Raw genomic sequence first — 27,932 nt, forward strand, 5'->3', positions numbered from 1 at the left:
CCTGACAGTCATCTTTAAACTCTCTTCTTCTTTCTGTTGTACAGCAGCTAAGGGCCACTTATCTTTGTGCATGTGTGTGTGTGTGTTGCCTGTACACAATCACAATAGCTACAGTGGGAGTCATTAGAAACATTTACTACTCTAATGCAATGCATGCCATATCCTTTGTAGTAAGGATTGAACCATAGACTTCTGACTAAAGTGTTGAGCTTCCATCACCTGGTGAACACACCAAGCTCTGTACCAGTGGGGACGAACCTTTTTGGCAGGTGCACCACAAGGTAAGCTCCATATCTTCCCTGAGTGCCACTTCTATCCTCCCCTTCTGCCCCATTTATTGCACCCTGCCCTATCTGCCCCTTTGTTCCCTGCTCCCTCCCCACTTGCTGCATGCAATATGCACAGGCTGCCCATGCTACTTGCAACATATGTGGTGTGATTGCATCCCCCCCCCCCCCAAACTTTACACATTCACTACGGACTTTCAAATCCCTGTATAATGCAACCACAACAGGGGTGGAGAGAGCCACGGTGCATAGGAAGATGCTGTGGTGTCTTTAGCACTGGATGCTGGGCATTTAACAACACTCATTCTATTGGCTTGAAGATATAGAGGTGGAACAGACATGTTTCTAATATCACATAAAACTCTGACCATTATGGTACCCCCCACATGCAAGCTTGGTGACATCACAAACAGCTGCCCAATTCCCTGTATGATGATTGGAGATTCTGGAGTCACTGCTTTGGGGGATAGAGCAGCAGCTATACATTATGGATCTTTATGTTATGACAGAGAGGTAATGTCTTCTTTTCTTCTGCAACCTATTAGCCTTTGTTTTAGGAGGGTATAAAGCACATGAAGTTTCCATGGTCCATTGGCAATGAAGGCAATTTGATACGAAATTGATCTCCATATTACCATAAATATTGAATCAAACCCAGTATTACTGGTTATATCCTTTATACACTTGGGTATTTCATGACAGAACAGTATTTTAAGGACAACAGTTTCTCTAGTTATTTTATGAATACATTTAATTTTGTTTCCATCTTGCTGTCAGTTGTAGGCAGCCAGTCTTTCATGTCTGTGGATGCTAAGAAATAAACAACACTACCACCCATGAACTTTAACTAATAAGTAAGTTGATTCTATGTTTTACAGATGGCTGAAAACATTTTTTTAAAAGTATTCTGTGAGCTGTAATGTTTTGGGTTTTTTGTTCTTCCTGCTTTGGGAAATAATGAAAGACACAAATAACATTCAAATAGCAATAAATTGATTATGATAAAAATAAAAGCAAAGAGAAGTGGTAACACAAAATGGTTTTATGGTTCAGATTGCAGTGTTAAATAATGCATAGAGAGGTGCCATTTTAAATTGTGGTGTGATTTTGTCAGTTTTGTTATCAGAGAAAACTTCAATGCAAATTTTCTAGTGAATTCATGGTTTTATAGAAAATAGCATTACAATTGAAAACCTGTATCAAACTCTGAAATATTCTAATCTTTGTTTTAAACAAAAATGCTTTTTATATCAGATAAACTCACTTTATTATTTTTTTAACAAAAAATAATTTTCAGTAACTATTTAGGAGGAATGCTGATGGAATGCAACCTAGCGTGTGTTAGAATGGGATCTGATACAGGTTTTCATTAGAATCATAGAAAATTAGGATTGGAAGAGACCTCAGGAGGTCATCTAATCCAACTCCCTACTCAAAACTGGGCTATCCCCAATTAGATCATTCCAGCCAGGGCTTTGTTGAGCCAGGCCTTAAAAACCTCCAAGGATGGAAATTCCACCACCTCTCTGGGTAAGCTGTCCCAGTGCTTCACCACCCTCCTAGTGAAAGTTTTTCCTAATATCCAAACTAAACGTCCCTTGCTGCAACTTGAGCCCATTGCTCCTTGTTCTGAGGACAGTCTTGCTCCATCCTTTTTTAAATGACCCTTCAGACAGTAGGCCTGTGCAAAGCAGCTAGAGTTTACTTTGGATTCGGCCGCTTTTGGGGGACAGTGATTCAATTCAGTGATTGGAATCACTGTCCTGATTTTGATTCATCCGAATCTGATTCAGTGATTCGGCAGTAGCCGAATCTCCGAATCAGCCAGGCCAGGCCCATCTCCCGCCCCTCTCCCAGCCCAGTAATGGCTGCCCCACCTGCCCCAGCTCCCAGCACTTGGGGGGAAAAAAAAGCCCTGGCTCAGCAGGTGTTGCAGGGCAAGGGGCAATCCCCACTGCCCCATGCTGCACAAGTGCCCTGCACAGGCCAGTTCTTGCCTTTAAGAAAAAAAAAAACCTGAAGAAACCCCAGGACTTACTGCTGCTGCCAGCAGGGGGCAATCCCCGGTTCCCCCCCCCGCACCACAAGGGGGGCTCTGCAGAAGCCCCCAAAGCCTCAAGGCTGCACCAGGAGCAGTGAGTTGAAGGGTTTTTCTCGGCTTTTTTTTTTTAAAGGGCCGGAACCCCAGCTGGTGGGGCAGCTGTGGGAGGGCTGGGGAAGCAGGGGGATGTTGAAGGGGCTTGTGAGAGCCCCCCATGCAGCATGGGGCAGTGGGAATTGCCGCCCACCCAGCAGCACCCGGTGAGCACCGGGGTTTTTTTTTTAAGTACCAGGAGCTGGGGCAGGCAGGGCAGCCAAGGGGGGGCTGGGGGAGCACGTGGGGGTCGAGGGGGCTGGGGAAGTCAGGGAGGTTGGGGGGGGGCTGGCAGAGGTCCGCCCCTGGTCCCCTCCCCCAGCCTCCTTCCCCTGCCTCTAGTACTTACCAGCTCGCAGTGCCTGTAGCTCCATGCTGCAGCCATCAGGGACTGCCCGAATCATCAAAGCTCTCCAAATCTTTTCCAAAGATTCAGAGAGCTTTGAATTGATTTGGACCTTTAAATTCATCCCCTGATTCAGTTCCGACTCAGAGATTCGGCCATCAAATCAGGCCAAATCTCCTCCAAATCGAATCACCACCCTAAGCTTTGCACAGCCCTATCAGACAGTGGAAGGCTGTTATTAAATCCCTTCAGTCTTCTCTTCTCCAAACTAAATAAACCCAGTTCCCTCAGACTCTCCTCATAAGTCATGTCCCTCATCCCCTTAACCATTTTCATTGCCCTCCACTGGACTCTCTCCAACTTGTCCACATCCATTCTGTAGTGGGCGGCTCAAACTGGTCACAGTACTGCAGATGTGGCCTCACCAGTGACAAATAGAGGGGGGAAAATCACTTCCCTTGACCTGCTGACAATACACCTACCAATGCAGCCCAGTATGCCATTAGCCTTCTTGGCAACAAGAGCACACTGTTGGCTCATATTCAGCTTATTGTCCACTGTAACCCCCACGTCCTTTTTTGCAAAGCTGCTGCCTAGTCAGTCATCCCCCAGCCTGTACCAGTGCATGAGATAGTTCCATCCTGAATGCAGGGCTTTGCACTTGTCCTTATTGAAGCTCATGAGATTTCTTTTGGTAAAATCCTCTAATTTGTTGATGTCTCTTTGAATCCTAGCCCTACCCTGCCTATTACTCGCCCCAGTTTGGTGTCATCTGCAACTTTTCTGAGGGTGCATACCATCCCATATTCTAGATTATTGCTGAACATATGGAACATAACCATCCCCAGGACCAACCCCTGGGACACTCCACTTGACACTGGCTACCAAATGGACATTGAGCCATTGATTACTACCATCCACCTTACAGTCCATTCATCCAACCAATACTTCCTTAGCTTTCTTGCAAGAACATTGTGTGAGACCATATCAGAAGCCTTGCTAAAATCAAAGTATAACCCGTCAAACTCTCTCCCAGCATCCACAGAGCCAGTCGTCTCATCGTAGAAGGCAATCAGGTTGGTCAGGCATGACTTGCCCTTGGTGAATCCATGTGGACTGTTCCTAATCACCTTTCCTCCAGGTGCTTAGAAATGATTCCTTGAGGACCTGTTCATGATTTTTCCAGGGACTGAGGTGAGGCTGACTGGCCTGTAGTTCCCTGGATCCTCCTTCTTTGCTTTCTTAAAGATGGGCACTGTATTTCCCACTTTGCAATCATTCAGTACCTCTCCCAATTGCCACAAGTTTGGCAATCACATCAGCCAGCTCCCTCAGCACCCTCCCTCAGCACTGTCAACAGTTTGTCAATTTTGGCTTTTTGTTTGAAGAAAATTTATTGAAGAATGTTGATAAGGGAATTTTTTTTCTATCCTATTTTTAGATCTCATGATACCACTGTGATAGAGGTTTATCTTAGAAACTGAAACCAATAGAATGAATAATTTCTTATGGCCACCCAGTGAGTCTTAGCTGCGCTGATTATGGAACTGCATCTAAACTCCAGATCGTAATATCTTAGATAACATCCAAGGTTAAGCTAGTTCATAATTTTTTAGATTAGATGCCTAACAGGCATCTCATCTCAATAAAAAATAAACCATTGCCCAATTCTTCATAGCTGCCACATAAAGATGGTTTCCATGAATTTTGATGAGTGCACATTGGTGTTGCATTCCCTTTTGGCCCATTTTTCATTAAGTTCACTATCCAAACCTTTGGGAGTCCACTCCCTGAGTTCACTAGGCCTTGGCTTGGGCCAAACCTTCATTAGATAGGAAATTAAATACCTATCTTCAGCCTTCTAAGTTGCAGAATTATAATCATATACCAGTATTCATGTTGGAAACAGAAGTTGGACAAGACAATTTAACTTAAGCAGTGTAAGATATTACAAATAAATGTGTTTCTGGCATGCTTTTTCACAGTAAGTGGTGCCTTACTTTGAAAGGAGACCTTCAATATGAATTAACTACTACTTACCTTGCATAATGGTGTTAGATTCTAGTGCCCTGATAATATGATACATTTTAAGGAATACACTAGAATACTCTCAAGAAACTTGGAGCTGATTATTTGATTTCCCTAATGTTGCTTGTTTTGAAAGTTTTTTGAGTATCAAAGAAAACAATTCTATTGTTTTTCTCCATGAGTGTAGCTAGAAACACTGCATCTGTGACATCAGATGTCTTTTGTTATTGGATACACAGAAAATGAAATGAGAATCTGTTTTCCTGCATAAAGTACAACATTTCTATTTTAAATTCAAGGCAGTTGATTTGGCATTTTATGCAAACCATACTCAGAAGTCAAGGGGTAGAATAAATTATTCATTTACCTTGAATGGATCTAAGGGACTGCTTTCTGTATTCCAGAATACTGTGTCAGAAAATTGCACCAATTTTTGGAGTTTTGGGCTGGGGATTATTTCCCTTGCAAAGATTTTCACTGTCACATTTTGCCAAGAGAAATGATAAGGAAAAAGTTTAGCTGCTTGGTATTATGGCTCACTACTGAGAGATCTTCCTTTCTTGTGGTGTTGAATGCTAACTGGCTTCCGATGGTGTACACTATTAGCTTTCTAATGAAACTAATGTTAAGTATTTTCTTGAAGTGACTTAGTTGCAAGAATGGAAAACTTCTCAGTTTAAGTTGTTGGTGCCCATGTGTAACAGCGCTGGGTTACCAGGGTAGACTATGAGCTGTGCTCCACTTTAGCTTGAAGAGATGACTGGTTTGGGTATCGCTAATGGGGTTGTGCTATACGTGGATTCACCAACTGATCCCAACACACATCAGCGAGGAAGCTGTAGACTGACTACCGCTCTAGGAGGGTCAGCTTGCCTGTCTATTTGTGAGACCTTTATATTTGAACACCTGATAGACCAAATATGGAAGTTACACTTATTGCATGGTAGGCGTGCAAAAAATGCGTTCCAGTCATATGTAACAGAGAGTCTCGGACTCTGCTACCTTATGGGAGAAAGGGTCCAGGGAGAGCCCCAGGTTGGGAGAGATTGCAAGGGAGAAAGCTGCAGCAGAGCTGGCCTAGGGAATCGAGAACTAGGAGTGCTTACTGCACAGCCAGTTGCTCTGTGCCAGCACAATAGGACAATGCCTGCATTAGCAGTTAAAGCCTATTGCGGTGCTAGTTGCTCCACAGTAGGGCTGCAGGCTAGAGCCCTGCAGAGGAGACTAGGCATGGCTACAGGTGGGCTGCCCTGGAGACCAGGGAGTGAGCCACAATAGAGGGCACCTGCAGCCAACCCTCTGGGGTCACCTGACCAGAAAGGGATGGGGCCTTGGAGGAATATAAACCAGGGCCAGAGTCAAGGCAGGTAGTCTGGTCTTGGGAGCTGCAGGGGGATAAAGTGTGTGACTTAGAAACCATAGTGGAGGGCTTGGGGAACAGCTGTTTTACAGTGGGAAAACAGCCCATAGGCTAGGCTTAGGTTTGAACCCAGTTGAGCTAATTTGTGTTATAGCCTGGAGGATTATCTTTTTGGTTAGAGTTTGTACTAGTGGCTGTGGAAGGGACTGTGAGGGTTGGCTTTTGGAGGTCCCATTAGTGCCCTAGGGGCACCTGATTGCCTTGAGCCCTGCTGGGGACAGGCTCAGGGCTGGGTGTGGGGCCTCAGAGCAGGGCATAGACCCATTGGCCAAACGCACATTAGTATTTTACTACGTTCCTAGTGAGAGAATATTTCCTAATATCTAACCTAAAACCTCTCCTGCTGCAACTTGAGAGCATTGCTCCTTGTTCTGTCATCTGGCACCACTGAGAACAGTCCAGCTCCATCCTCTTTGGACCCTCCCCCTTTAACAGGTGCAGGCTGTTAAAGACTACTCTCAAATCCCTTTTCTGCTGCAAATTTAAATAAACCCAGTTCCCACAGCCTCTCCTCACAAGTCATGTGCCCTAGCCTGTGAACCATTTTTGTTGCCATCTGCCAGACTCTTTCCAACTCGTCCTCTGTCTATAGTGAGGGGCCCAAACCTGCACACAGTACTCCAGACATGGCCTCGCTAGAATAGAATAATATCCTTGATGAGCTGGCAACGCTCCTACTAATATAGCCCAATATGCTATTAACCTTCTTGACAACAGGGCCACACTGTTGACTTGTATGCATCTTATTGCCCACTGTAACCCCCAGGTCCTTTTCTGCAGAGCTGTGGCTTAGCTAGTCAGTCCCCAGGCTGTAGCGGTGCATGTACATCAGCAAACCAGAAATGTTAATATGTAGCATCACTGCTTTTGGACTTGTCTGAGAAAACCAGATCCATGTGAAAATGTAGATTGTGAAAAATACCTATACTGCCTTTGCTCAATACAGGCTGCAGGACCAGAAACCCACAAGTCCAGCTCATACATGCCAACTCCCAGAAATTGTGAATGTATTCAATGGCCTATAAAGAAGCAGAGAGTGTTTCTCTGTTCTCATGTCTTAAAGTCAACTTCTAATAATTCTGGTCCCTGGAGTAATGGTTTGGAACCAGGTTTACATGGTAGAAAACTGGTTCAGATAGTCTGTTACAAAGTGTGAGGTATGCTGCTGGGAGCCCCACAGATGCATACATAGGGCAGATAGGTCCAGGAACTCTAATTTTGTCAAGCTCCCACAGTTGGTTTTATTAGTTATCATTTTTCAGTTGTCCTGGCTGCAGTCTGCAGGCTTGCAAGGGCTGTAGCCCAGCTGTAGGTAGTAGGAGTGATTGCAGGCTGCTGAGACAATGGGGCCAGGTGCCTTAGATAATTAGCTGGCAGGAAGAGAAAAAGCTCCTAGCAAGGGGAGCCAAGAAGAGCAGCTTCTACAGACTACCCATAGGGGTTTGAGAGTCAGCTTCTAGGGAGGAAAGCCTAAGACAGGCAGGAGTGGAGGGCTGAAAGCCAGAGAGCTAAGACCAGCTGAAATCTGAGAGCCTAAAGGTTAGAAGCTGAGAGCCAAGAGGGAGAGAGCTGGTGGGTCAGTGAATTGGTGCCTGAGGATGCTGCCTAGAGTGCCTTTCTCTGGGGAGCTAACCAGAGACTGTGAGTGCACCAGAGACTGTGTTTATGATCAGAAACAATTGCGTGGTGTGGGTATAGGGGTTGGTTTGCACAGTGCAAAGTATGCTAAGAAACTCCTACCAGGAGAGAGCTTGCCCCAAGGAGTGCAGGCAATAACAAGAGGCTGTGAGTCTGTAAGAGAACACAAAAAAATTGAGAGGGAGCTCATTAACTCTGTGCCTACTACACTGGGTATATGAGTAACAATATCCAATGGCCTTGCTAGCCCTAATGTAGCATTTTCTTTTTAGAGCACCCCCCCCACCTTTCCAAAAAAACTTTGGGACACCGGGTCTATGATGTTCCCCTTAGGAAATGCCCTACAGTCTTCAGTTGCAGGAGGAAACATTTCCCCAGGCTTTCCAATCTGCTTCCTGAGAAAAAAGCAGTGATTGTGAATTATTTTCCCCCTCCGCCCCCTTCTGTACTGAGTAGAGTAGACTCTTGAAAATCTGTACAGAATTTCAGTAAGCCACCAGACAAGCAGGGTCACTCTTCTGAAGCCTTAGTGAGTGGAGGCAATCTGGTTGCATTTGGGGCAATTAAACTTCCAAGTGTGTGTTTTTTGAAGTGGGCTAATGGATAATATAATGAACTTTGTGGGGAGGAGGGGGCAGGGATGCTACAGTGAACTTTGGGAAGGAGAGGTTGTTAAGTTTACTACACAGTCCTTCAGTCTCATGCATGTTGTTGAAATGTAGCAACACTTCAATCTGAAATTGGGGTAACTTTCCCTTGACTTCAAGTGGAGCAGGATAGGAGCTTTGTACTGCACTATTTACTCCATAAGGTACATCTCTAGCCACCCCTTTGTTTTGTTTCCTTGCAATGAATTCTCTAATTGCCTGAGCTGGAGGAAATCATGTCCTCAGCTGGGTAATCATTAAGAGCAGTTACAAGTATGGAAAAAATTATACACTGCATGGGAAGATTGAGTGGGGAGAGAAGACCGGACATTAAGGAGTGAATGGAGCGAACTAAGACTTATCAAGTAAAGCTGCTGAGCTCTATACACCTGTAAAGATAAGAATAAGAGCTTGTTATATGCGTGGGTATAAAATATATGAAGCAAAATCTTGCCTGAAATATTTTAATAGTGTTGTTTTCAGTATCTACAATCCATAATATCTACACTCTCTGAAGTGATTTCAGTTATATTTGCTGCCATAAGCAGCTGCTTACTCAGAAGTATTTTGTAAAGTCTTGATGCAAACAGTGTCTTGTTCAAACCAAGTTTGTGTTTGCCTGAGGCATAGGTTACTTCTTGACTCCTTACCAAACTCTCTGTGCCTCATTCAACAATCACTTTCATATATAGAAGGCATAAAGCCTTAAATATGAAATTTTTAATTTAGGTGCATGGGGAAGTGTTTGCATTGGAGTGGGTCTGAACCTTTTGGTTCCCACACTAGAATAGTTCTGCTTATGTCTCTTGTTGAAGGGTTACAGCTGCAGATGATGGGAAGTAATGAAAGGAGATGATTTCTCCTTATCTCTGTTTCAGACCACCTCCACAATCTTCTTCCTTTTAAAATCTCGTGCCTCTCCATACAGCATGTCACCACAAGTCATTCCAACTTTCTACCTTGCTCAGGTTTCCAAACTACATATCTAGGTGTATTTATTTATCTTTTAAACATCACAATAACTATATAATAATGCAAAACAACCACTTGACAGTGTAGTGCCTTGTGCTTCTTCACTTGTGACATCTATATTTATATTGAAATCCCAAAACAGGGACTGTAGATAGTGCCAGAAAAAGTAAAGGTGAAAAAATGAAATGTAATTACTTTTGGCAAGTACTACTTGGGATTGAAATTGATAACATGCTACTAATAGAATCCAGTACACTGAAGTCCTCCATGTTACAAGAGTGTAAAGTAAGGATGGCTGAGTTGGGCCCTAAATATTTGCCATCCCCCTGCTTCCCCTCCTTTTTTTGTTTTGGAAGAAAGGGTCTCCTGTCATGTCCTTTATTCTCACTCAGTGCAGACTCCCCCTCTTCTTGATCACTGATCAGATAGCTAACAGACCATCAACTAGGGAATTCTGCATGGGGAGGATGTGGTTGGGGAGGCACTGAACCTCCAAGCCAGGGTGAGCGCACTCACAACTCTGGAACGTAAGGGACCATGTGGGCCATGGTCCCTTGAATTTTACAGCCTGGGGGGCATATGACAGTGGCAGAATTGCAGGCCATCAATTGAAAGCCCCTAGACATTTATTCTGAGGTTACCTGAGCAGCGGAGGTCAGGTGATGCAGGAGTCGGGGCCCCAAGCCTCTGAAGCCAGCTGCAGCCTCAGCTTCACCACAATCCACTGGCTGGAGAATTGGCTCCGTGGTCAGACCCAGAAGGTGGTGGTTGATGGAAGTCAATTGTTGTGGTGCCCTGTGACCAGTGGGGTCCCTCAAAGCTCTGTCCTTGGGCCTGCACTATTCAAAATCTTCATTAATGATGTGGACATTGGCATTGGAAGCAGACTGGCCAAGTTCACCGACTAGATTCAGGACTAGGATATAGAGTTAATGCACACGGTCCTGGACTGCTTCCAGTCAACCCACAGGCCCACTAAGAGGGCCCAGGCTAGTCCCAAAGGGGTGCAGAAGTGCTCACAACAGGCAGGAGAGTGCAGCCCACTAGCTTTCTGGGCCAGATGGTCACTGGGGCAGCTTCTGGCAGCAGAGACCAGTGGTTCCAATTCATCTACCCCCCTCCCCCAGCTGGGAGGTCCAGGGGGGAGTGCTTCCACTCCCCATGTACCCACGTCTAGCCTGGGCCCCACTGTTAGGGAGTGGCACAGCCTAGGTAGGGATAAGCAGCCCCCTGATTCAGGCCAGTTGCCTGTCATAACCTCAGGTGTTGGCAAGGGCCATGGGTCTGTGATCCTTGAAGGGAAGACATGATGTTGCAGGCCAAGGGTCTGGGGGGTCCCATGTGGGAGGGCCAGCAGTCTTTGGCACCCACTGCAGTGATGTGTCCCAGCCTGCAGCTCTCTGACAAAAAATGGGTCTGGGATCATGCAACTGTCCCGTTTGTACATATTACAGGCCCCTGAAAGTAGGGTTCTAGGTTAAAAGTTCCTTGCCCCATGCCTTGCCACCCAGGTTTCACATTTGTTGAGTTCAGGCCCTGCAGCATTCCCCCTGGCCCCAAACTCCTTCCACATTCTGTCACCCTATTTTCAACCCCCACTCCCCACTGTGTTGCCAAAGGTTTGCTGTTTTGTGTTAATTGGGAGAAAGAACCAAGCTGAGAAATGGGCAGTGTTTAACAGGTTTCCTTTAATAAACACAGGAAAGGTTTTGCAAGCGCAACATTTTAAACTGAACCACATCTCTTCCTCATGCCTCGTTTCCCTATACCCTGGGGTGGAGGGCATGGGGAAGGGGGACAGTTCCCAGGTAGCTTGAGTTGTGGGCAGTGGTGCAGATGAGGCAGGGCCAAAGGACCCCATAGCAGGATACCTAATGCCTCATGCCAGGGCTTAGGCATTCAAAGTCCTCCAACCGTACTTATCTGAGGAGGGTTCCTGGTCCATGCAGGTGAGAAGGATGTCAGCCAGAGCTTCACAGATCTGGGTAGCCTGCTGTTGTGTGGGGCTCATCCTCTCCCCCATCCCTGCATCGCATGTGTTTGCAGTGCTATGCCCAGTTTGTAATTGAAGTGCTCCTTCTGACAGTCCAATTGCCCCCCATAGGACCTCATAAGCCAGGGCAGGAAGGGGGAGGCCAGGCCCTCAAGGATTGGAGGAGTGATGATTTCATTGATGATGAACTCAGGGACCCTGGGAATGTAGTGCCCACTCTCAATCACCCTGGGGAATGGGGAGTTGCACAAGAGATGGGCATTGTCCTCCTCAGCTGTATGAAAGTCAGTGTCCCAGCTGTGCCCTAGATGCCTTGGTTCTGTGTGTGTGTGTGTGTGTGTGTGTGTGTGTGTGTGTCCAGGATGCCTGGATTCTTCATATGTGTGTGTATGACACACAAAAAACCCACTTGGCAGTTGCAGGGCATGTTGGGGAGGCTTGCATGGAATAGCTGCTGATGGGTTGTGGCCATGACAAGCCACTGCCTCATCAGGTGCAGATGGATGGCTGTCATGTCCCTGCCAGCCAGTCAGGGGTGGCTCAGCCATTCACCTGCTTTTGGGAGTCTTTGGCAACCTGGGGAGCCCACAGGGCATTCTGGGAGGCATGCAAGAACTACCCCTACCTGCTGCGATCAGGCCATGTGGGCAGGCTCCTCCTCTCTCCTTCCCACAAGGACTGCTTCCTCCCAACCTAAACACGGTGGGGGGACCCTTTGAGTAAAGTTCAAAAGTTAGAGCTCTTCCACCGCAGGCTTCTTGAACATCTGTACATAGCCATAACTGCTTGTTGAATTTTCTTCACAATTCTTCCTTTCCCTTTTAGAGAAGAAATGTCTGTCTTTATCTGATAAGGGACAGATGAAGCACCTAGCAGATTAAATCTTTTGACTAAGGACATACAGAAATTATTTGGCTGTTAGGTTGAAAACATTTCTGCCAGATAATATTTCCTATCATACAGTGCTCATCACTGTGAGGCTGCCAGGAATGCTGACCCCAAGATTTGTCCCACTGCAAGTTCATATTTTCATTAGATTTGTTTTTGTCTTTCTCATCCCCTTACTCCTTTTTTTGGTCTGATAACCTAGTTATCAGACATTCTGCTCCATTTTTGCACCTTTTATGTTTTTTTTCTCTACTATGTTTTTCCCCTCCACCAAGCCTTTCTTCTTCACTGAATGAAAACCTAATGATATCTGAGCTCATATAAGATTCTACAACATGCATGGGTTCAAAAATAGTCAAAACAAGTTTTTCAACCTCTGGTTTCAGGCTCTGACTTGGTTTGTGCATAGGGAATAGAATAACACATTAATAAATAGCAACAGGCAAGGGATTTCTCTTCATCCCACACACTAAACAGACTAATTAAGAGATGACATGAAAACATTGACTTGTGCTTTCATGGTGCATGTGACATTTAATATCGATATTGAAAGCATATAAATCAATTGTAAAGGAGGCTTGACTTGTGTAGCAAGCAGTGTCTGAGTAATATTTTTGTTTAACTGTTCACTTTTAAAATTGGAGTAGCAAAGCATATATCATTTTGAAAAGGAGTTTGATGGAGTTAAACTTTATGTAGCAGTGCATTGAGAGGTGGGTGACCAGAACATTAGCCCCAGGCACCCACTGAGAGGGAGTATAAGAATGGCAGCTACAGTCAGCCCTGCCACCATTGCTGCCCAAGGTGCAAGTGTGGGTTGTTACACCTCTGAATTAATGAGCAAGATTATGTAACGAGGTCTCCCCAACATAGAGGCTAGGGACAGAAGTTACACCTACACAAGTTTAAGTAATCAGAAACTGGTTTAAACCTGTAACAGAACAGAAGTTCAGTGCACATCAACCAGGTTCCAAATGGTTGAAACTGCTTTAAGATAAACCTGGTTGAATGTAGTATCAGACTTAACTGATTTAGGTGAAACCGGTTTATGAAACTTCTGTCCCAGACCCCTTTTGATTCAAGTTAAATCAGAGTCCTCCAGCATCCCAGTATGCTTTGCAGCCCTGGGCTGGGCTTGGCTGTCTCTCCAGAGAGCAGGGCTGGCTCCACTCCTGCTCCCTAGGTGAGTGAAGGCTCTCTCAATGCTCACACCCCCCCCCCACCCCGGCAAGCACAGATGTGGGGCTGGAACCAGGGAGGAGGGTTAAACACCCCTTCCCCTGCTGAAACTTACTTCTGGCTGTGACTGGGGACTACAAATCCCAGAGGCACCTGGAAGCAGGAAGAGGAAGTGATGAGGAGCCCTGCAGAGTCCTGCTGCTGTGATTCTGGACTGCAAATCCCAGAAGCCTCAGGGGCAGCATGAATGAGAGGCAAACACACAGCCCATGCTGACTACATGCCAGAGAGCCGTGCTCTAGAACCCCCGGCTTCTGGCCTGAGCCATTGCAGGCATGTGGCTGCATTTCCTGAATCAAAGATAAATGTCTATCCAGTTGTTTTTCAGTTTAATCTCTTCAGCTTAGACTAACGTGCAAAGACTGAATCGATTCAGCCTCAGGCTTTTTGACTGTTTATACTTAGCCAGAACTCAAAGAAGTCCCTTCCACCCTATATTCTTTCACAAAGAAAATATTGCTCTTCTTTCTGTGTATGTAAAACATACTGTGTAGTTGTGCTTTAGTTTAGTGGTTTTCAAACATTTTTGGCCACATACTCATTTACCTCCAAAATATTGCTGCTTGTACCCTTTATACCCAATGCATGTCTACACGGTCATTCCTTAGGAAGAATGTTGGCGCAGATGTCAACTCATAGCAGTGACATTACTCACTGCACATTGACCAATCAGAAGCTCCACTACTGATATTAAAATTTAGGCACATATTCCTTGGCAAGGCACCACATAACCCTGGGGTATGCATATCCCCAGTTTGAAAACCACTGTTTTAGTTTAAGAATTACCTTTCTTTTGTGCTCTACACAGACACACAATCTTGTCTATCTGCATTCCAGGCTAAAAAAGAGTCTTAGGTTCTCTTCTCAGCTTTGCCAAGGAATCACATTATGACTTTACAGACATCCCCTCTCAACCTTGATTTTTATCTCCCTAAGGTTTTTGCATGAGAGAGATTACACAGCATGTACTAGTTGATTATTTCTGCTGTGGGTATCTAGAGCTATAGTAGTGTATTCATTTGTTTTCCTAGAACAAACTCTTTCTTTCTTTTATGAAGTGCGAGTCTTATGCATCAACACGTGGTCTGAGCTCTATTCTATATCTATTACTAATGCTAAATATTCCCATCTTGTGTTATAACCAAGTGACAGCCATTCACACATGTTGAACAGAGAGACTAAAAGTGAAGGCTTTAAAATTGAGTGCATGGGCACTTGGCATAATTGCTGTGAAGGCTAAGTTGTTGTTGGAACTTCAGGATCTTACTGCCATGAATGATTTTAGCATAAAATCTATTAGTCTTTATAAAACTGATTGGAATAGGAGCTGAAGCAGCTGTGTGAACTAACTCAGCTAGTTCTTCTACCTTGATAGAGGCCTGGATAGCCCAAGAGAAAATCCACAGTTGTAAACACCGTAACAACAGCAGGAGAAACTGTTTGTATTACAGAGCTTTTCACATCTAGGTCACTGACTCAAAGTGATTCAAAGCAATTGATCTATACTGACACAGGATTTTAGGAACCCAGCCCTTATACCTTTGTTCTGGGCAAGCACAACCTTCAGACCGACCACAACACCTGCCAGTTGATAATAGGTGAGTGTAGTGATACAGATTGATAACAAAAAGGCAGCAATACAAACAATCAAGCAATTCTATATCTACCAATCTGAGGGCTGTCATCAGAGTCAAAGTACATTTGGTCAGGATGCAGGCTCTACTCTGAGGCTCTTTCTCTTAGGTGTTAGCAGTGGCCAAGGCCCACAATCCCCTTCCAGTGGGCTGCATGAGATGGGCTGCTGGTATGCCCTTGGTCCACGGTGGCCTTGGGGACCCTTCCTGGAGGATGGGGATAGGGACCCCTCTCAGGGAGCAAGACAAAGAGTCTCTGCTTTTGTATTCTCCTTTCCCCTTGATGACTCCTGATGACTTCATCCATGGCTCTCTCTGATTGGTTGTCTCTCTGTGGTCATATATCCATGTAGCCTTCCAGGTCTTCTCCAAATGTTGTCTGTTCCCCCAAAACCAAGACTTAGGCCCCCCTGCTTTCTGTGGCCTTGTTGCTGGTGTCACTTACCTTGTATTATGGGACAGTATGGTACATACTTCTTCAGTTCCCAGGGGGTGTCCTTGTGGTGTTAGACAACCTGTCTGCCTTGAAAGCTGTGATCTCGTGTTATGGCATGCCCCCGCCCCAATTCTCAGGCTGTGTTCATGCATTGGTCATGTTGTGCTGGACAGCCCATCTGTTTTGGGGGCCTTGAGAAGCTGTGCGTGTGTCTCCCAAGCTCTTTAAAATCCATTTAACCCCTGCTGCCCATCTTGACCCTTTATAATGCATATATCTATACCTATAAGCCATTTCCCCCAAAACAGGCCTTTAAATACCACTTTTAAGCCAACAGTCTGCATCATACCCTATGGACACTCCAGTCAGATTTGGTGATGCAGATGTGCAGAAATGAACCAACATAAGTTTTCCGGTACCAACCCCATCAACCACACTTCATCGTACTGGAATCTAGGGTCTTAAGTGCCCCTTTGTGGACACCCCCAAAGGAGCTTTCCCAGTTTTGACATGTGAAAGGTGTCCCCAGCCACACTCAAGACACAGGATTGCAAAACCAGTGGTACCTTTGGGATCTAATCAATGTCAACAAGAGTTGAGGCGCTTCATGTATCACAGGGGGTGCTTCAAACTACAGGTAGGTAGTCGCTAGGGAAGCAAAGAACTGAATACATCCTGAAGGGTGTGGTGGTAGCTTCAGGTTAAGGTGAAGGAATAAAGAAATGTGGTGAGAAGCTTGTTCTGTTAACTCGTATTACTCAATCAGTAGATAAAAGACCAAGATATACAAGTCCTTTAGTTCATTATCTGTTACCAACACCTTAAAATATACATATTAGAAAGAGAACAATCTGCCTTTCATTTTGACCCTTTCATTAAAGCTCTTAGATGAAGATTATGATTCATATTCTTCACACTCTGCACTGATGTGAATTTGTTTGGCATTTGCTAACCATGGGTTCAGTAATTCCTAAAGTGCTTGTAGCTTGCAAAGCAAGATGATTGACAGGCATTAAAGTGCTATACCTTGTCTTTTGAGAGGGGGGAAATGTATTACTGATGAGAATTGGAAAAATTAACTAGAAAAATCACAGAACTGCCATTTGATTACCATTGGCTCAAACAATATTTCTTTTCATCATGTTTAATCATATGCTGAGCCTGGAATTCCTGTCCCATTAAATAAAAGCGAAGCGACTGTATGAAAACATCCATCTCTTCAGCATGAAAATTCAGCTCTGCTTAGTGCTCTGCTGGTGTCTAAGTGAATTTATACTGATGACTCCAATGGCTCGTCAGATCAGAATTAGTCTTTTATCCTTGTCTTCATCTTTTTGACCATATCATTTATTTTTCAGCCATTGTAAATGATTATTTCACTTCTGTAGCTGGCATGAGGTTTTTTGGGAGGGGGTTGGGTTTTTTTGAGGGGGGGTTGTTTTGGGGGGGTTATTTATTTATTTATTTATTTATTTTGGTTTTCTTTGTTTTGTTTTGTTTTGTATTTTACTGGGGGGGTGAGGGGGTGTGAAACCCCTGATGCATTGTTTCAAGGGCTCTGGGTAGCACATCACATAACAAACCAAGCTCATTATTATGCATTATCTACTGCTGCTTGCTGCAATGCAATATTTACACTTTGGCATTAAGGCAGGAGACGGTCCTCGTTATGCAGCACCGCCACCACTGATAGATCGACACAATGGTTTTTCAGAAACATGAAGAATTGAAAATGGTTCATCTGGGGATTGCAAGCGCTATGAATTCTTTATATCTAACAGTTGGCCTGCACTGACCCAAAGGATATTAGATTTCTTAGGAGCAAACATGCTATGCTGAAATATACTTAAAAAGCTCTATCGCAATGGCTGCCCCCCCATCACCAGTGGCCTTTGCCAGACACAGCTTCCTCTCCCTCTGTGCAACCCCTGCCCCCTGCCTTTATGCCTCCTGCTGGTTGCCTTACATCTTTGGGACTGGCATTATGCAGGCCACATGTGGGGGTGTGGAGGGGTAAGTGAGTGCAATAGTGGAAGCCGGAGGAGGTTGCTCCCAGGGCCTGGCTTTTATAGCCATGTCACTTGGATTGCTTTTACAGCTGGCAGGCCAGACAGACCTTTGGCTGCCTCTTCTCATTTCTGTTGGCTCTGTCCTCATGAGTCCCCCATCACATCTGCTTCTATGGCAGCCTTACAAAAGGGCTGCAGTGACATGGCTGTTACTCCCTATAGAGCTGCAGGCTTTGACCTTACTTTTGAGAAACACTTTAAAAAAAAAAAAAAAAGAGCTATCCAATGGCCCAGCAGTTAGCACATCATGCTGTTGAATCTCTGCTGAGACTTCACCCGTGTACTGATGTATCAGTGCTGGCATAGTACATCAGTAATTAACTGAGAGACAGTAGAGCAGAGTCCTTTTGATGGGTGCTTCCCAGGAAGCAAAATTCTGGGAGGAACTGTAAGGCAAGTACGTTTCATCTGCTGCATAAGACATACGATATATAAGAACCTAATGAAGATCATGAGAGCACCTCGCATATTTATAACACCTTCTCGCAGATCTCAAAGCACTTTTACACAGAATTGTTGAGCAGCATTATGAATTACCACTGTTTCCTTGATTTCTTTCTTTTTTTTTCTATTGGGCATGAGACACACATAGCTCAATCAACCAGTGGCAGAGCTGGTTGCTGAACCACTCCACAATCTTAGACCTTTGATCCATCCAAAAGACCGTGCTGCCTCTTCATGAACTGCAACATTCCCGTTCTCTGAGGATGGTCCCCAGGGTGGTGCTCAGTTCTACTCCTGATCCCTTCCATTTGTTGCTACTTAACTCTTCCCTCTTGGCCCCCCCATCATCAAATAACAACCCTTGCAGCAAAATTCTGAGTGGGTTTTTTCCCATCCAGAACCTATCAAAACTTGTTCTCAAACCAACTAGTAGCAGGTCCTAGAAAACAAATTGCTGCTTAGCATGATCTGTCTGCATTGCGTTTGCCTCCACCAGTGGGGCCCAAACCCAGAGACCCTGTGTGATATCACGGTGTATTAATGCATTAGAGCTTTAGGCCAGCCCCTTATTAGATAGGTAATTAGGAGAAAGTGGAGGAGGAAAAAAAGGGAACAGAATTTAGGGGGAATGAAAGACTGGCAGGTAATTGAGACAAATTTTAATTGAACTGTGAATTCACTGCCAGCACCACACAAAGAGCTTTATTGTAGCGTTGCTGTGGAAACTTTGAGTTTCTTGACATGTGATTAAAATCTTAGAGTTGGATGTGTCATTAAAACCGTGAGTTTTCTCCTGCAGCATAATGGGAGTTCCTGACTATTTAGGGCCAGACTGCCCCCTCTAATTTTACCTACCAAGGTGATGGAAGTGGCCTGAAAGCATTGAGGGGGCTATCTAACCCTCAAGGAAAATGTCAGGGAGGCCTACAGTGAAGTACACCATGTCCTTTTGTGTGTACCAAATCCTGAAATAGATGTAAAATGTAAAAACAGATGTAAGATGTAATATTGCGCTTGACATTGTAATTACCATTGTAATTACCAATGTTCCTTGACAATGTAATTACCAATACCAACACTGTGGTGTGCATCTGGCCTCCCTACTGTTACCTCCAGCACCTTACTATATTAGTAGGTGCTGGAGGTAACGGTATAAGGTATATAAAGGTGTAAAAGGTATAAAAGGTGCTGGAATATAGCACCTTAGCTATATTCTATCCATTTCAAGGTGTGGCCTAAATAGCATCATACTCCAGCCCCCAAAAAGCTCTTTCATATGAATGATGCACTAATATCCTTAATATCAGAAAGATATTAAGGAAGCAGAGTCAGGTTAGGGCTGCTGAACAAAGCATTATGGAAGTTCTGATGTCCTTGTAGACAAGGTTCTTTGGGTAAATCCAATAGCTTTTATTAGGCCAACTATAATAGCTGGGACATTTCTTTTTTGCAAGCTTTTTGGTACAAACGCCCTTCTTCAGGCTGAGGAAGCATTTACAGTTGTTCTGTGCTCTTCCTGGATGGGATAGAATAGAAGCCAGAAAACTATGCCAGAATGTCAGTCAGTGAAAATGCAAATTAGGGCAGTCGATGGGTGGAAAACAGGTGGGTGGGGAGAAGGGGAATGTAGACCTGGTGACAAGATGTCCTTATATGTGTTCACAACTGATACTAAGTTTCCTAATAGATCCTGAGAGAACCACAAGGCTGGAAGAGCATTCCTTCTCTTCTTTTCCTTCCAGCCTCTAATGGGAATGATGTTCATTGTTTGTAAGATGGTATACAATTAAAAATGAGGGGGAAAGCACCCTTTATGTATAATGAGATAGAAACTTCATAACATTGAGGTTAATAGTAGGGCTGTGTGAACCTTTGGTCCCTGATTTGCTTCATTGGAGAGTTGGCCTGATTTGATGGCTGAATCTCTGAATCTGAATTGAATCTGGAGACCCTTTAATCTCTCTGAATCGAATCAGAACCCTCTAAATCAATTTGGAGAGATTCAGAAAGATTCAGCAATTCGGATATAGACGCAGCTTTAAATGGTTTTTTTTGTTTGTTTGTTTTACATACCTCAAGGTAGCAGGCAGCTCATGAATGCTGCAATGGTGGGGTGGATGCAGCATCCCACAGGGGGGAGCAGGGAATCCCCAATATGCTAGGTAGCAGACCCAGAAGTGGACTAGACGCACTTCCCAGCAGACCTGGAAGTAGACTGGAAGTGCACTGAGGGGGCACTGCTGTGCCCCCCAGCTCAGCAACTAGTGGCTCCAGGGTCCGGGGAAGCACCCAGGGTCCCCCCATGGCCAATCGCCGAGGTGGGGGGGGGCATGGGAGGGCCCCCCAGCACACTCCCTGGGGGACCCAAAAATGGACCAGAAGTACTTCTGGTCCACTTCCAGGTCCATCGCCAAGCACAAGGGGCGGCGGGGGGGGGGGGGCTCCCACACACCTATGGGACGTTCCATCTGCCCCAGCATCTCAGATTTCACCAGCTGTGCCTGGTATCTTGAGGTACGTAGAAAAAACATTTGAAGTCGGGTCGATGGCTGAATTGCTAATTCTGTGAATTAGCATTGAATCTTCAGCTTCCAATTCAGCGGAATTGAATCGGGGCAGTGATCTGAATCAACAAATCAAAACACTGTCCCTGATTCGGGCCGAGTCCGAATCGAATATGACTCATTTCGCACCTCCAAAGTCAATAGTGCTTTCTCCTTCCCTTTAATGTTTGTCTGCCTTCAAGAGAAGGTGGTATGGCCCTTTAATATAATAACATTTTAAAGAAAGGGAATACAACTAAACTAAAATCCATCCTATGTTAAATCTCTGGTATTTTGGGGGAGGAGGGTGTTGTTTGTTTTTCCATTTCTCCAAGTGTATCTCTGTAGTGTTAAAAGATTTAATTTAGAGATACTCTTTAGTTTAGAAGATTGGGAATTGGGAGTTTGTCCCTCAGTTAGCAAGTAGCCAATTAGAGAGAGACCCAGAATCTGCAGAGGCCTGCCTACTGCTCCACAGTAAAAGTTGTTTAGTTCTTCTTATTCATGCCTGACTTAAAAACCTGATGATCATTGCACTCTCTTAACTCTCTCTGTTAACTCTATATTTTAATTTTGTCTAACTCTGTCATTACCCTGTTGGGCAATTTTGAAAATAATTCAGAGAAAATACGCTATATACCAATTAATCAGATTGCACAGGAGAGTGAGATATGACATGCATTAGTGTAGGAGTCTGCCCCTTACTTACCATGCAACCCTTTACCACTGCTCCATCTAGTCCCAGGTCCGGGCAGTAGCTGTTATCCCATATTTCAGGGGAAGAGGATTAAAAAATATATAATAAATTTAGCAATTTATGTAATGCTGAAAGTGGGAACGACGAGTAATTTCCTGACCTCCTGGGCAATTAGTTTCTGCCCTGAACTGTGATGTCTGATTATCCTTCTTATAGACTTCGTTTGCAGTGTTAATGGCCGTAAAATTTCTCTGTTGCTTATTAAATCCAGTCACAGAATCCGTCTCAATGATTTCCAGTTGTAGTGAATTACCCAAACTGAACATATGCTGCCTAGAGCATTCTTTGTTGACTTCTTGGGCATGTCTACACATGCACTTTAATGCTCAGTAGCCTATTTTAATGTGCATTAAAGTGTCACTAAAAAAACCTTGCTATTTAGTTAATATACAGCAAATGTGCATTATGTGTCACTTAAAAACTGTGGACACTTTTGCACATGCTCCAGGAGTGGGGGAAGCAGTGCTTTAATTAGACTGACTCTGAGAGTCAGTCTAATTAAAGCGCTGGTGCATCTCTTGTATCAGTGTCCCCATGCTTAAAAGTTGCAGCGGGGGCACTTGAATTAAAGCTTGTTGAATGACCTTTATTTCAAGAACCCCCACAGCTATTTTTAAGCATGGGAACACAGATATACGAGACACAGGATGCTGCTGGAGCGATTAATCAAGTCTGCTCCGATGCACTGGAATTCCAGTGCATTGCAACAGCCTTCGTGCTTGTAGGTGCCCAGTGCTCTTTAGCTAATATGCATTAAGAGGATAATGTACATTTTCCTTGTACTTCACAATAGAGGGCTATTTTAGTTATGTAAACACTGCAGTGCCTGGCTCTTTGAAAATCACCCGGCGCTGCCACGCATGCAGTTGTGCAAGTGGCAAAATGTGTATCAGCACAAAGAAAATGGTGGCGGCGCACTTTTGAACTAAAGCAGCTTGGAGGTGCGTTAGTTCAAAAGCACATCACCTCCACTTTCTGCAAGCTGACACACGTTTTGCTGCTTATGTGGCGCAGCACAGTGCGCGTCAACTTGTATGCGGAGCAGACTTGATTAATCAATTCTGCTCCCAAGCAGCGGATCTCCAGTGCATCACAGGACAAAAAGGTACATGTATAAACGCCTGGAGGTACTAGATTGAATGCACGTTAACTAAAGCGTGTCATTAATGCATGTGTAGACATGCCCCTTGAGTCTGTCTGTGCACTAACATTATAATAAAAAGGACAGATCCTTTTTACCCTGGCCCTCAACATTTTGAACAAATCTCCTCTATTTGTTTTCCAAACTAAACATTAATCTTTGTTAAGACATCTAATATGCCCTTTCTGCACTTTAATAATGCAATCTCTGTTCTTTACAGCCAGGTTTTCATCTCAATTTTTTACTTTAATTAACTCACATTTCTAAATGCAAAGTTGTCTAAACATGTTTTAGATGCCTAAATGAGTTTTTTCAACAGTTTCAGAACATTTTACCCATTTAAAAAAAAAAAGAGAAACCAAACCTGTATTGAGCAGAGGGCTGGACTAGATGACCTCATGAGGTCCCTTCCAGCTCTAATTTTCTATGATCCTGTGATGATAACTGACACTTTCCAGCAAACCATTTTAGTTTCCAAAAATCAGCATTTTCAGATTTTTTTAAAAAAGGACGAATCCCCAGCTCTACAGATCCAGTCTTTCATAAAAACTGGATTTCAGAATGCTCAACAAAGTTAAATAACACAATGACAGAATTAAGTATGTAATGCATATTAAAGAGAGAACTGGAGAGGGAAAGGAAAATATATTCCAGGCTGAGAACTGAATTAAGATGGAGAGTGAATGAAGTGGAAAATGTCAGGGTGGCTGCTTGCCTGGTTTATAACAAGATGAGGAAATGAGTGTTATCAGAGCAGAGAGACCAGAAATACTCCTGTTCTCTGCAGTCCCCTGATTCATGGATAGAGGATCTAACTTTTCCATGGCTTGCACAAGCCACGGAGCTGAGCTATCTTGAGGGGGCAAGCATGTCCTGTAGAGATGTAGACATTGCCTAGAATAGGGGTGTCCAACTCATTTGGCCCTGAGGTCCAGTCTGGCCCACAGGTCTTCTCATGGGCTAGAAACTGAGCTCTTGTCAGTAGGGTCACCAAAACCAGCGTGTTGTTGCAACCCCAGAACAGGAGGTGAAAGCTACTGCCTTTTACCCTTTCCACCATTTTCTCTGGCACTGATTTCAGCTGACACCAGCAACCAAAGACCCCAAATTCAGAAGTGAACTGGGGTTGGAGGGGCAAGCAACGGTGCTATCCACCTCCTGCGCTCCATAGCTGTGCCAGGGCAACAGCTTTAGCCGCCATGCCAACACGCCTCTCTGGCTGCAATTTTACTATTACTCAAGCGTCCCGTCTATCCTGGTAATGAGGAGCCATGTAAGTCTTTAAGGTAGTAGCTAGAAGGGACAAGATGGTGGATGAGTTATCATTTAAAAATCACCCTTCAAGTCAAGGGTCACAACGCTCCTGAAGTGAAGGGATTACGTGATCGCAATGCAGGCGTACAGTGTTTCGATTACTCAAAGCTCAGATTGCTCCAACTTTTCTCAAGTATTGTGAGAGTTGTGATAAAATCAAAGTGTACAAGCAGTCCTCTACAACAGAGAGAGTGGGAGGCATAGGAACATAAGAATTGCCATCTACATAAAAGTTGCCATTTACTTACTTAGACCATAAGTCCATCCTTTGCCAGTATCCCGTGTCACACAGTGGATGCTGAAAGGGAGAGCAAACTGGATATGACCAGAGCTTTTTCTGCTGTTCCTCACTTGTGACCTCCTGCATTAATTTACAAACTTACAACAAAATGTTCTGGATCCTTGCATGGATTCCTTATATATAACCAAAAGAGAGAACTATAATAAATACTGGAGTTTACTGTAAATAAATGTATTATTTACAGTACCTTCCTACTTCTTTATATTATGCTATTAAAATATTTTTGTTTCCCTCTTTTCATCTCCATGAAATGTGTATTATTCTCTTCTTTGACAGAGAGAAATGCAAGCTTTTCTGTGGGTTTTGTGCTGTTAAGCGAATTGATTTCATGCAATGGAAGTGTGTTTTATCTACAAGGGCTGGGAATTAAAGAATTTCTCAAAGATCTAAAGGAATCTGGAACTTCCTCCACTTGCTTGGTTTTTTTTTTCCTTGTTTGCACGTCTCCAAATTTTGACAGTCTCCCTAGTGACGGTTGCTATGCTGTTCTGCAGCGAACTCATTGCTGATCCTTGCAATGCCTAAGGTGCTAAGGTGTTTTTATGAAGAGAAACATAGAAAAACCTGATGGTTCACTGAGACTGGCCCTCACCAGCATTTTTCCACCCGTTCTGTCAAATCTTCAAAATTGTCAGATTCTTCTTTCATTTCGAAAGGTGGGAATGGGAAGCAAAGGCATTCTGCAGGTAAAATTAGTAAGCCCCAAAAAAGTATTTGATATGTTTTCCCTGTCTCTTGTTATTAACAGGAACACAGAGTTAGGTGGACTCAATTAGATCATTGAGTCATTAATTGTCCAATTTTGTACTTCTGGCAGTGGACAATCCAGTATTGCATTAGGAAAAGTGAAACGCACTAATCAGATGTGCCATGCTGTCAGCTATGTACGTGAGGAGTTAGGGGAGTGAGAGAGATTGCCTTTGTGACCCTGAGCAAACATCAGTTTAAGGCCTAAGGCATGAGATCCCAAGACCTCCCTTAACTTGTGCAAACGTATACCAGAGAGGTATTTATTCCCTCCTTATTTAATACCTCTTGAGATGAATTGTTACGTATACATCCAGATAAGAAGATGAATTCTTCTATTAGATTACATGTATACATGTCCCCTTCCCTTCTGTAATAAAAGTCTGTCTTTTCAGATTACTCCAATTTATTTTATTTTGTCTCATTTGGTTCTGTTTTTGGGTAGGGTTTTTTTAATTATTATTCAAATTGGGTTTTGCATTTCATTGGATTTTGAGCGGATATTTTTGGTTTTATTTTTGTGCGTATGCCTGTGACTAACCTCCTATAGGAATTGCCAGTAGGGGATGCCAACAGCAGGCTGCCTGAGTCCATGCCCGCTTCCAGGATCATCTCCCACCAGGCCTGACGCATGTTGTCATCACCCTTGTTTTATTAGCAACAAAAGAACACAGACTGGCCAAGCTGTAGAAAAGAAACCTTTATTGAGCATGCCCAGAAGCCAGGGTTATGTGTTGAGACACCCGTGTTTGGGTGAAGCTGGACTATCCATTTGCATTCCTGATGAGGGCTATGAGAATAATCGCTTTTTTTTATTTGGCTGCCGGACAGATCAAACCCTTTTGTTGTTGTTGTTGTTGCCAAGATGGTGTCGTCCTCCTATTATGATGATGTTGTTTGTTTGGTTTATTTTTTAACCAATAGCTCAGAGTTGAGTATTTTTCCAAGCCATGGGACTCTTGGTTCAATCCTCTCCTGTGTCTGAAGGGATGTAAAACCATACATCCCGAGTTTGTCCTAACAGCTAGGTTATAGGGTATTTTGGGTTGGAACAGGCTCACTTTCTCCTGTTTATACTTTCTCAATGATCACTGGAGCAAGGACTACACCTCTGGTATCCCCAACCTCAACAAAATACAGTCAGAGGTAAAGCTAGCTATTTCTGAGCCCTAGGCAAAACAGGGTGGGGAAGTGGCTGCGATGACCACAAGAGAGGTATGTAGGGGATGGGAACGGGATGGAGGACAGCAAGCAGAGTCTTACCTACTATTATCTGGGCCCACAACAGGGACTAGGAACAAAGCCCCCCCATCAACCATGCTCACCCATCCGCTTTGGAGCTGCCGAAACAGCTACCAGGTTAACCCTCTCATAGCTGCCATAATCTGTGTGGAATGAAGCCATTAGAGCCTTAATTTGGTATCTTAATGTAATAGCTGTTTATGAGAGGCTTAATGCAATAGCTATTGGCTACACAGCAGTGGAAGAGGGAACAGGGCTATGAAGGGACTCCCGCCTCCAGTCTCCACGACTGGCGCTAATAGCCGCTGGGTGAACCTAGGCCAAGGTCAACCCCTTGCCATCACTCTGGCATCCCCCTGCCCCCATTGAAGCACCCTCCATAGTGCTCAGAGCTCATGCCCTTGTCAAGCACATCTAGCTGGATTATGGCTTGCAATCAAAATGCTGAAGGCAGGTAAAAGATGGACGATGAAGTAAAAGCAAAGCAATGTGACACATGCTTCTTATTCAGTATTTGTTCTCACTCAGGGAATAAGGGGAGGAAAACTTTTTTCTTAAACATGCAATTTTTGACTTGTTACATTATCCCCTCTGCTATGAAAGACCTGACTTCTTTTGTACGTGGTTTGTCCATATGTCTGGAGGAGGGTGAGGAACCTCATTTAAAGTTCAGCATTTCCAACTGTGTATAATGATGCTAATTGTCATAGCCAGACACTTTTAAGAGCCTGGGTATTGGTAAACAGCTCTCTTAAATGGCTGTCCCTGTCTGATGCTTTTAACACATCCCACCCAAAAACACATCACAGAGTTAGTGTACAGTAAAAAAAAAAAAAAAAAAAAAATAGATCGGAAACTAAGAGTACGAAGCTGGCACTCCTTAGAGTGCAGAGTAGTCCACTAGTAGGAGCATGATCCTAGGACCCAGGCGATTAGGTTTCAAATTTTTGATGTCACACACTTCCTCTGTAGTCTTAGGAAAACCATCTGGAGGATAATTTCCCAAAACATCTCAATAACTTAAGATATAATAATAAAATTTCCAAAAGTATATAAGCCAGTTAAGTGCTACAGTTCCAATGGGAATGAGAGAAAAGATCCAAATCATGTCTGTAAATGCCTGTACTAAGGCATTGTAGTGCCTAAAAACTTGGCACCTGATCTTGAATTGAGAGAAGCAAGATTGGTAACTCTGAAATGTGAGCCATATTGCTTAATTTCTGAGCAGGGAGTCCCTTAGAATGAGCTAGCAGGAAGTGGTAGATGGTATAAAAGCCAGAACCCAGGACTTGCAACAGGCTCCAGAATGAGGCCCCCGCTTCCTTGCTTTCCTCCTAGACCCATGAATCTTGGACTCTTAGCTGCCCAGTGTGAGTGATGGGAAGGAATCCAGCAGAGTAGCTTGTCTCAGTGCATTGGAATGGGAGTTGGCCATGTTTTCCAGCAAGGCACACTGGAATGATTCATCTAGAGGTGGACACGGGAAGGTATTAGGACCCAGCTGCTGCTGGCTCCTTACCACTCAGTTACAGCCCACTGAGGTGAAACCCCCCTACACCAGAGCTTGTGCTGATGGATTGCAGGGAGTGCCCTGACCCACCAAATGCTGCCAAAGGTGTGGCTCTGTTGTCCAAATTCAATGGCTCCGCAGGCTTTATCCAGAAGATGGGCCATAGGTTGCTGGCCCCTGCATTGGAGGATTAAACACTTCA

General features: G+C 44.2%; 1 long non-coding RNA gene across 1 annotated transcript in view; it reads left to right on the forward strand.

The window, feature by feature from the left end:
• The first annotated feature begins 7,598 nt into the window (after positions 1–7,598).
• The window catches only part of LOC132249805 (uncharacterized), a 126,211-nt gene continuing 105,877 nt past the window's right edge, over positions 7,599–27,932 (forward strand). The window contains exon 1 of the long non-coding RNA XR_009461304.1: positions 7,599–7,856. This is a non-coding gene — a long non-coding RNA (uncharacterized LOC132249805). The remainder of the gene's footprint in view (positions 7,857–27,932) is intronic.

Source organism: Alligator mississippiensis, chromosome 4 (assembly GCF_030867095.1).
Source record: "Alligator mississippiensis isolate rAllMis1 chromosome 4, rAllMis1, whole genome shotgun sequence".
In the NCBI taxonomy this organism is placed as follows: domain Eukaryota; kingdom Metazoa; phylum Chordata; order Crocodylia; family Alligatoridae; genus Alligator; species Alligator mississippiensis.